Below are 8,778 nucleotides of genomic sequence, written 5' to 3' on the forward strand. Positions count from 1 at the left end.
CGGAACACGGCCGTATCATAAACCAAACCTACGGACGTGTTTCGCTCTCGCGTTGCCAGCGTTCAACTGCACCGTGAGCCAGCATCTGCTTTTCCTTAAATCAACTTCTATTTCATAGCCGGCAAAAGCCAGGACGTCACTGACACCATAAACAAAATAAACAAACTTCAAACCTCGACTTCAATGTACTGAACTAATGGCCGCGTCTTCAGAAGAAATTCTAATGTATTATTGCTACAGAGGCCAGTATTAGACAAAATTAAATGTGGAAGGTAAAGTGGCTGCAACTAGCTCAACGTAGTATCTTATTAGTTTCTCGGTAGAAGCAGTTTACTGCAACTAGCTCAACGTAGTGTCTTATTAGTTTCTCGGTAGAAGCAGTTTATTTAACACACTGGAATTCAGCCTCAACTTATGTTGTTAGTATCTTGCGCCGAAAACCAGACACCGACAAATTTACTGTGAAAATACGTGTAACTCAGTGAACAGATTGATTTGGAAAGCCCAATATGCACATTTGGTATTTATAATACAACAGGCTGTGCTTACCTTTTTATTTTTGGACCGGTCCTCTGTTCACCTTGCCTCACGATCTCACCAAAGGTCAAATCTGCACCTCCTCAGCACACCAAAGATCCGGGTCACACGGCACCAAGTTGTTGAAATCACCCAATTCTTTGAATCTTTGGGCTGAAGGAGGGACAATACTCGGTGTATATATGCTCAATCAACAATCATTTATTTCCATACAATTCAACAGTCAGAGCATTACAACGTCCGGACAGGAGAGATGCTACCAGAGGGTCAGGCACATGTCTCAAAATGGTGACGGGTTGCTCAGCTTTTTATAGTCTCTAGTGGCCCCCAGCTAGTCGTAAAAGCCAAAACATCACATTCTTTCTCTGTTACAGCGCCTAAGTTATGACCTCAGCTCCCTGTCTCTCTGCTCTTCACCAAAGGAATGTGGTCTGTTTCTTCTATTATCTGGACAAGGTCCTCTGCACACAACATTCTCTTCATGATTCAGCAGTATGAAATGTCAAGAAACAGTGTAATACATTCAACAGTGTCGAGTAATACAGGTCAATCCAATAGATCTAATGATTTTCACACTCTTTTAGGTCAGAAGTATAATGCAAACTAAGACTACATACTGATCACACACTCTATGTTAAAGGGTATAATATGATCTACAGCAGTTAACATAATTCAACTATTTTGATTACATATATAAGGTAACATATAATAACAGAATAATCTAACAGTACCTTGAATGTTTCTTCTCCCTACCTCAGTATGAAAACAAATACAGTGAAATTTGGTAGGAAACACAGAGAGGTGTCAGGCATCATGGATGTTTTATTGACAAATGAAGTTACAGAAGTTGTAAAGTGTCCAAGCTTAGGTCCAAATGCAAACATGTCAAAATTTCTGAAACTTTTTACCTGTCAAATGAGGTCTCATAGGCTTATTTTTTTTTATCATTAAAATGGGTGTTCCAAATAGACAAAGCATCTACAAAGAGGCATGGACATCAACCAAACCTCAACCTTGCCCCAAACCATAGTTGCTTGCAGCTGATGGTTAACATGTTAAAGGCAGCTGAACCAACAAAGTCAAGTTGTTCTTGAAAGGTCCAAACAAAAAACTTCCAAAATCCCATTCCTTACAGGTCAGATGACATCAGCACCCCCACAAACAATAAATCACAGATATTACCACTTCCTCACAAATCAGCACGAATAGATAACCTTAAATCTCAGCTCATTACTCCTTATCTCACCTGCCAACCTACAGGATTAGCTGCAAACACTTTGAAGTGCATTTGTGCAGGAAAATCATTAGATTTACAATTAGTTTTATTGATGGTAACAAGTCTGTCTGCTCACTGGCTGCTCATGTCCACTCCCCACCTTTTCTGAGTTCACTTTGTACTAAATTGGGTAGCAATAAGAAGATAACAGCAGTGTACACGTGTGTGTGTGTGTGTGTGTGTGTGTGTGTGTGTGTGTGTGTGTGTGTGTGTGTAGATTCACAGTTATATAACAGGAAAACTAGCATACATAACTAAGCTCGAGAGCAACAAAGGTGTGTGTGTGTGTGTGTGTGTGTGTGTGTGTGTGTGTGCGTGCGCGTGTGTGTTAAAGACACTCATTCATTAAATGACATTATGAAACTAGCTTTTGAGTGTAAGTGGCCCCAGGGTCAATCAACCCTGAACCTATTCTTGCAGTGCCATACGTCACCCATAAATTAGCATCAAACAAAATGCCTTCCCATCCCCATGTATGTGTGAAAACACTGCCAACGTCTGAATAAAATGTCACCCTAAATTCCAGTTGGTCATTTAAAAAATAATACAATGTTTTGCATTAAAATCATTCTTGGGCATTTTCACTTTGCATTCCTTTTAAATAGAACTGTCTTGTAGCATTTGTGTGATCATTCGGTTATGTACCAAACGCACAGCTATTGAGTTGTCACAGTGTTTACTGGAGGATGAGGAAAATTACAGCAGGCCACAAAAAAGTGCAGGAGTATAATGCTGCCTAAAACAACAGAAAATAGCCTGGTTTAGAAAAGTAGGACAATGAACATCATCACTGTATATACTTGTATAACTATGCATGTGACAAATAAAGAACCTTGAACCTTGAACCTGTCCTTACAGCTTCTCCTTCATACTGTCATGTGCAAAGTTACTTAAAACACCCTCTTTCCCATTCTGATGCTCAGTTTGAACCTCAACAGATCACATCAATACATTACGTATTTAAAATACAAAATATGAGTAACTGTATTCCGTTACAGTTACCATTTAAAAAGGTGGTATTCAGAATACAGTTAGTTTGTTGAAGTAAATGGATTACACGGTGGTATTTACCTGTTTTATATTGTGGCAATTCAGAATTATTTGGGTTTTGTTTGACAGCTATGTTCTGTTGTTCCAGGCGGCAGCGTTGCGGTTGCCATGATTACAGGGTGACCCGTGCTCTCTCTGCGACTGTGTGTTTCCTGTGTGAGAGTGCGCCTTTTTGTTGTTGTTGTTGTGCTAAGCCTGGGGTCAGCAACCTTTAACACCCAAAGAGCCATTTCCACACAAAAGAAAACACTGGGAGCCACCAATACTTTTTGACATCTAAAATTAAGATAACACTGTATATATTGTTTTTTACCTTTATACTTTGTGTGAACAACTAAAGTGTGTTGCTTATGAAATCCATGAAGTGCTACAGAGAAAACTACATTTTATTTATGTAATGAACACATTTTGAACTCTTAAAGAAATATAACAAAAAGAAAAATGATCCATGTAGCAAAGAAAACTGTTGTGTGCTGCCACCCTTATATTGCCTTTGGGCTTTTGGAGTGTAGCAGAGCCTTAACCTGAATTGTAAAAAATAATTGGAAAAAAGAACTATGCTACCACGCAACGGGGCGATCGTGGCTTGAGAGCTGGCAGTTCGTCTTGTAATCGGAAGGTTGCCGGTTCGAGCCCCGGCTCGGACAGTCTTGGCCGTTGTGTCCTTGCGCAAGGCACTTCACCCGTTGCCTGCTGGTGGTAGTGAGAGGGCGCCAGTGTCCGGCAGCCTCACCTCTGTGTGTGCTGTGGCTACAATGTGCACTGTAAAAAAGATCCGTATATTTAACAGTGAAAGACAGTAGCAATACGACAGGAAAAACCTGTTAACTATAAAACAGTTTAAAACTGTTGATTTGATGTGAAATTGCCGTAAATAAAGAAATGTAGAAAAACCGTAATATGTACATTTTTTTTCTGAAAAAAAATACATAAACCTACTGTAAATCACTCTTGCATAGTTTTTTTAACGGAAGATTCCAATAAACTTTCTAACAGGCAAACACAATTTTTTTTTTACATTTATTTATTGAAAAAAAATACAGATTTTAATTGCTGAATGTAAGCATGGTTGTGCTGGTAATGGATACATGCTCTAATATGACTTTGTGATTTTTGCATTAATTTCACATAATAATAATAATGGATTCGATAGTGTCATGGTCCTGGGCCATGTTGGCCCAGTGTTCTTAGTTTCCTTGTATGTTTGTATTTTGTTCCTTGCTTAGGCCATGTTTTCTGAGTTGCCCTGTTGTGTTGTTCCCTAAGTGTTCTCCCTTCATGGCTTTTACCCCCTGTGTGCCCCTCTGTGTATCTGTGAGCCCTCGTCTCTCCTTATGTTTTATTCCATGCTTCCCCTGCCCATTATGTCTAAGTTCTCCCCGTGCTCTCTCTTCCCCCTGTGTGCCCTCTATGTATTTATGAGCCCTCGTCCCCTTTCGTGTTTATTCCATGTCTCCCCTGCCTGTTACGTTGGTGTTCTACTCGTGCTCTCTCTCCTCCTGTCTGAACCTCTGTACTTCCTGTTTCACCTCTCCCGTCAGTGTTCAGTTCACCCCGCCCTGTCTCGTTATGATTATCAGTGTCACCTGTGTTCCCCGTGTGTTCCCACTTCCCTCGTTAACCCTCTGTGTATTTCTGTCTGCGTCTCCCTCTGTTCAGCGTGACGTCGTCCCTCATGCTGCGTGGATTTCCCTGTGTCTCTCTCTCTCCGAGTGTTAGTTTACTTTTCCCAGTTTAGTTTTGTATTTCCTATGTCCTGCCTCTTCAGCAATAAAGCTGCCTTTTTGAGTTCATTCCCTCGTGCCTGTGAGTCCTGCATTTTGGGTCCTCCTCCTGCCTGCCACACAGCCGAGCCTTGACAGTACGACGTCACCAGACATGGACCCAGCAGGCTCCTCCCGGGAAAGCGATTTGGCCCGCATCTTCGGCCTGTGGGAGCGAGTTTCCCACGCCTCGGACATTAAAGCCATGTCCATTGGGATAAACGCCATCGAGGCTATTCTCAAAGGGAATCCCCATCTCCACGAGCTCTCAGGATTTTCGGGCCTACTGTCCAATCTGCAGAAAGCCAAGGAGACAGTACAAATTCGCGAGCTCGTCATACCGCAACAGCGACCGCCACAATCGGGAAACGTTTCCACGCTGCTGCCACTGGACTCCTCTCCATCCACCCTCCACTCTGACTGTCACTCACCCGCTGCTTTTCTCGCAGCAATGTGGTCGGAGGATGAGGAGCCGGCCGCGATCTCTCCGTCGTTGCCGGTTTCCTCCATCACCGCACCTCCGGCTTCCCGAAGAAAACGGCATTCACGCCGCCGACGCACCACCCCACAGCCGGACATTCGGCCTTCTAATTCACCTGCTGTGGTGAGTGAGAACTCAGTGTCTTTTCCAGACATTATGACTGTTCATTCAGGGGCTGTGTTTTGTGTGGCGGAAGTCAATGCGAGCTGCTTAGCTCCCTCGCAGCCCTTCACAGCTCAGTTAGCTCCCTCGCAGCCCTTCACAGCTCCGTTAGCTCCCTCGCAGCCCTTCACAGCTCCGTTAGCTCCCTCGCAGCCCTTCACAGCTCCGTTAGCTCCCTCGCCGCCACCCTCAGTTCAGTTAGCTCCCTCGCCGCCACCCTCAGTTCAGTTAGCTCCCTCGCCGCCACCCTCAGTTCAGTTAGCTCCCTCGCCGCCACCCTCAGTTCAGTTAGCTCCCTCGCCGCCACCCTCAGTTCAGTTAGCTCCCTCGCAGCCACCCTCAGTTCAGTCTCCTGTGTCCCCGCTAGCTCAGCCATTAACTCCACCACAAGCTCCATTTTCACCTCTACCATCGCTTCAGTCATCAGTTCGGTCTGCCACTCAGTCGCCCTTAGCTCCGTCATCCACACTACCACCTGTTTCTCTTCCACCACAACCGTCGCTACACCCAGCCACTCAGGCTGCTACTCAGTCAGTCATTCAACCCATAGCCCTGCCGTTACTATACCCTGTAGCTGAGCCACTAGCCGCCCGACCCACAGCCACTTCAGCCACTCCTTCACCCGTTACACCTCCACTACAACCATCACTGCAGTCTCCAGTGTCCCCAGTGCAGTCTCCAGTGTCCCCAGTGCAGTCTCCAGTGTCCCCAGTGCAGTCTCCAGTGTCCCCAGTGCAGCATCCCTTAGCACAGTCATCCACTCAATCACCAGCTCCACTTTCCCCTCAACTACCACTACCACCTCTAGCTCAGTCTCCTGTGCACTCACCTCTGGTTCATTCTCCTGTGAAGTCATCTACTCCACTGCCTACTCCACTCTCACCACCTCCGTTACAACAGACATCAGTTCAGTCCCCTGTGCCAGTGCAGACGCCCTCAGTTCAGTCTCCCGTGCAGTTATCTACTTCACCACCATCAGTAGCTCAGCTCCCACTCTCATCCGCCTCTCCAGTAGCTCAGCTCGCACCTGAACCATTGGCCCAGTCCCCGATAGCAATACGGTCTTCTGTTCGGCTTAACATTCAGCCAGGGGTCCCAAACCTCTCTGGCTCTACATCAGCTCCTGCTGGAAGCTCGGATGAGCTCATCCAGGACTCCGTGGCTCCCACGCCGCCATCTACCTCGTCCGCTGGGGGTTCCAGTGAGCCCGGCCAGCACCTCCTCGTCTCCGCTGGAGGGTCCGAGGGGCCCGCACAGCCTCCTGTCTCCGCTGGAGGGTCCGAGGGGCCCGTTCAGCCTCCTGTCTCCGCTGGAGGGTCCGAGGGGCCCGTTCAGCCTCACGCCGCATCAGCTGGAGGGCCCGAGGAGCCTGTCCAGCCGCCATCTGCGACCGCTTCGTCATCGCCTGGGCCAGCCTCTGCCTGTGCTTCTGCTACGCCTGGTCTGGCCTCAGCCTCTGCAGCTCCGCCTGGCCCGGCCTCAGAGCCTTCGTCCTCGTCTGGCCCGGCCTCAGAGCCTTCGCCCTCGTCTGGCCCGGCCTCCTCAGAGCCTTCGTCCTCGTCTGGCCCGGCCTCCTCAGAGCCTTCGTCCTCGTCTGGCCCGGCCTGTGCTTCGCCTGGTCCCGCCTTGACTGGTCCCGTCTCGACTGGTCCTGTGCCCACCGGGCCTCGGCCTGTACGCCTGACACTGGAGAGCCGCCGCCGCTGCCTTCCGCGCGGCCAGCCCCCTGAACTGCACCGCCTTCGCCTGAGTGGCCGCCGTCGCCTTCCGCACGGCCGGCCCCCGGACCGCCTTCGCCTGAGTGGCCGCCGTCGCCTTCCGCACGGCCGGCCCCCGGACCGCCTTCGCCTGAGTGGCCGCCGTCGCCTTCCGCACGGCCGGCCCCCGGACCGCCTTCGCCTGGGTGGCCGCCGTCGCCTTCCGCACGGCCGGCCCCCGGACCCTCTTCGCCTGGGTGGCCGCCGTCGCCTTCCGCACGGTCGGCCCCCGGACCAGCGCTGTCATCGTCGCCGCCGCCTCCCGCGCGGTCGGCCTCCTGAACTGCTCCGTCGTCTCCTTCACCGCCGCCGTTGCCTTGTGCACGGCCGGCCTCCTGAACTGTTTCCACGTCGCCGCCGTTGCCTTGCGCACGGCCGGCCTCCTGAACTGTTTCCACGTCGCCGCCGTTGCCTTGCGCACGGCCGGCCTCCTGAACTGTTTCCACGTCTCCGCCGTTGCCCTCCGCATGGTCGGCCCCCTGAACTGCTCTGTGTTTGGGTTATTTTCTTGGGCTCCGGTGTTTGCTGTGCTCTTCTTTTGTTTTCTGTTCCGGGCCCTCCGTCCTGGGCCCCCGCCGCCCGCCCTGGGTTGTTTTCTGTTTGGTTTTGTTTTTCTGTGTTTGGGCTGTCTGGAGCCAGCCCTTGAGGGGGGGGTACTGTCATGGTCCTGGGCCATGTTGGCCCAGTGTTCTTAGTTTCCTTGTATGTTTGTATTTTGTTCCTTGCTTAGGCCATGTTTTCTGAGTTGTCCTGTTGTGTTGTTCCCTAAGTGTTCTCCCTTCATGGCTTTTACCCCCTGTGTGCCCCTCTGTGTATCTGTGAGCCCTCGTCTCTCCTTATGTTTTATTCCATGCTTCCCCTACCCATTATGTCTAAGTTCTCCCCGTGCTCTCTCTTCCCCCTGTGTGCCCTCTATGTATTTATGAGCCCTCGTCCCCTTTCGTGTTTATTCCATGTCTCCCCTGCCTGTTACGTTGGTGTTCTACTCGTGCTCTCTCTCCTCCTGTCTGAACCTCTGTACTTCCTGTTTCACCTCTCCCGTCAGTGTTCAGTTCACCCCGCCCTGTCTCGTTATGATTATCAGTGTCACCTGTGTTCCCCGTGTGTTCCCACTTCCCTCGTTAACCCTCTGTGTATTTCTGTCTGCGTCTCCCTCTGTTCAGCGTGACGTCGTCCCTCATGCTGCGTGGATTTCCCTGTGTCTCTCTCTCTCCGAGTGTTAGTTTACTTTTCCCAGTTTAGTTTTGTATTTCCTATGTCCTGCCTCTTCAGCAATAAAGCTGCCTTTTTGAGTTCATTCCCTCGTGCCTGTGAGTCCTGCATTTTGGGTCCTCCTCCTGCCTGCCACACAGCCGAGCCTTGACAGATAGCGGTTTTCAAGAAGCCCAAAGCACTTTACATTAAATCCATTCTTGATTCATAGCACATTTAATACAGCATATTCATATAACAGGTACATATGTCCCAAGATCTTTATACTAGAAATGTATTAGGGCAATTTTTGGATGTAGTTTTTGTAAAGAATATGGGATGTAGCTGTTAAATCTACATTCTGTTGAACTCAATGAACCATGAGTTTAAAATGTAAAAGCTAAAAACAACTTGAGAGACCTACAGCTAATGATAGACATACTATATTGTTGAGTGAATTCATATAATCCCAAAAGTGTTAAAACAATAATCTGTTGTCTGTTCTATTTATTCATACTTAATTATTATATGAAGAAAAAAGATTTTAAAAGCACCTCCTCC

At 48.5% G+C, this 8,778-nt stretch overlaps 1 protein-coding gene across 1 annotated transcript in view; it reads right to left on the reverse strand.

Moving 5' to 3' along the window:
• LOC309717327 (uncharacterized protein) overlaps nt 1-8,778 on the reverse strand; it is a 101,189-nt gene that overhangs the window by 61,689 nt on the left and 30,722 nt on the right. The gene's annotated exons all lie outside the window — the stretch shown is intronic.

This window comes from Aulonocara stuartgranti, assembly GCF_965226115.1.
Source record: "Aulonocara stuartgranti genome assembly, chromosome: 2".
Classification (NCBI taxonomy): domain Eukaryota; kingdom Metazoa; phylum Chordata; class Actinopteri; order Cichliformes; family Cichlidae; genus Aulonocara; species Aulonocara stuartgranti.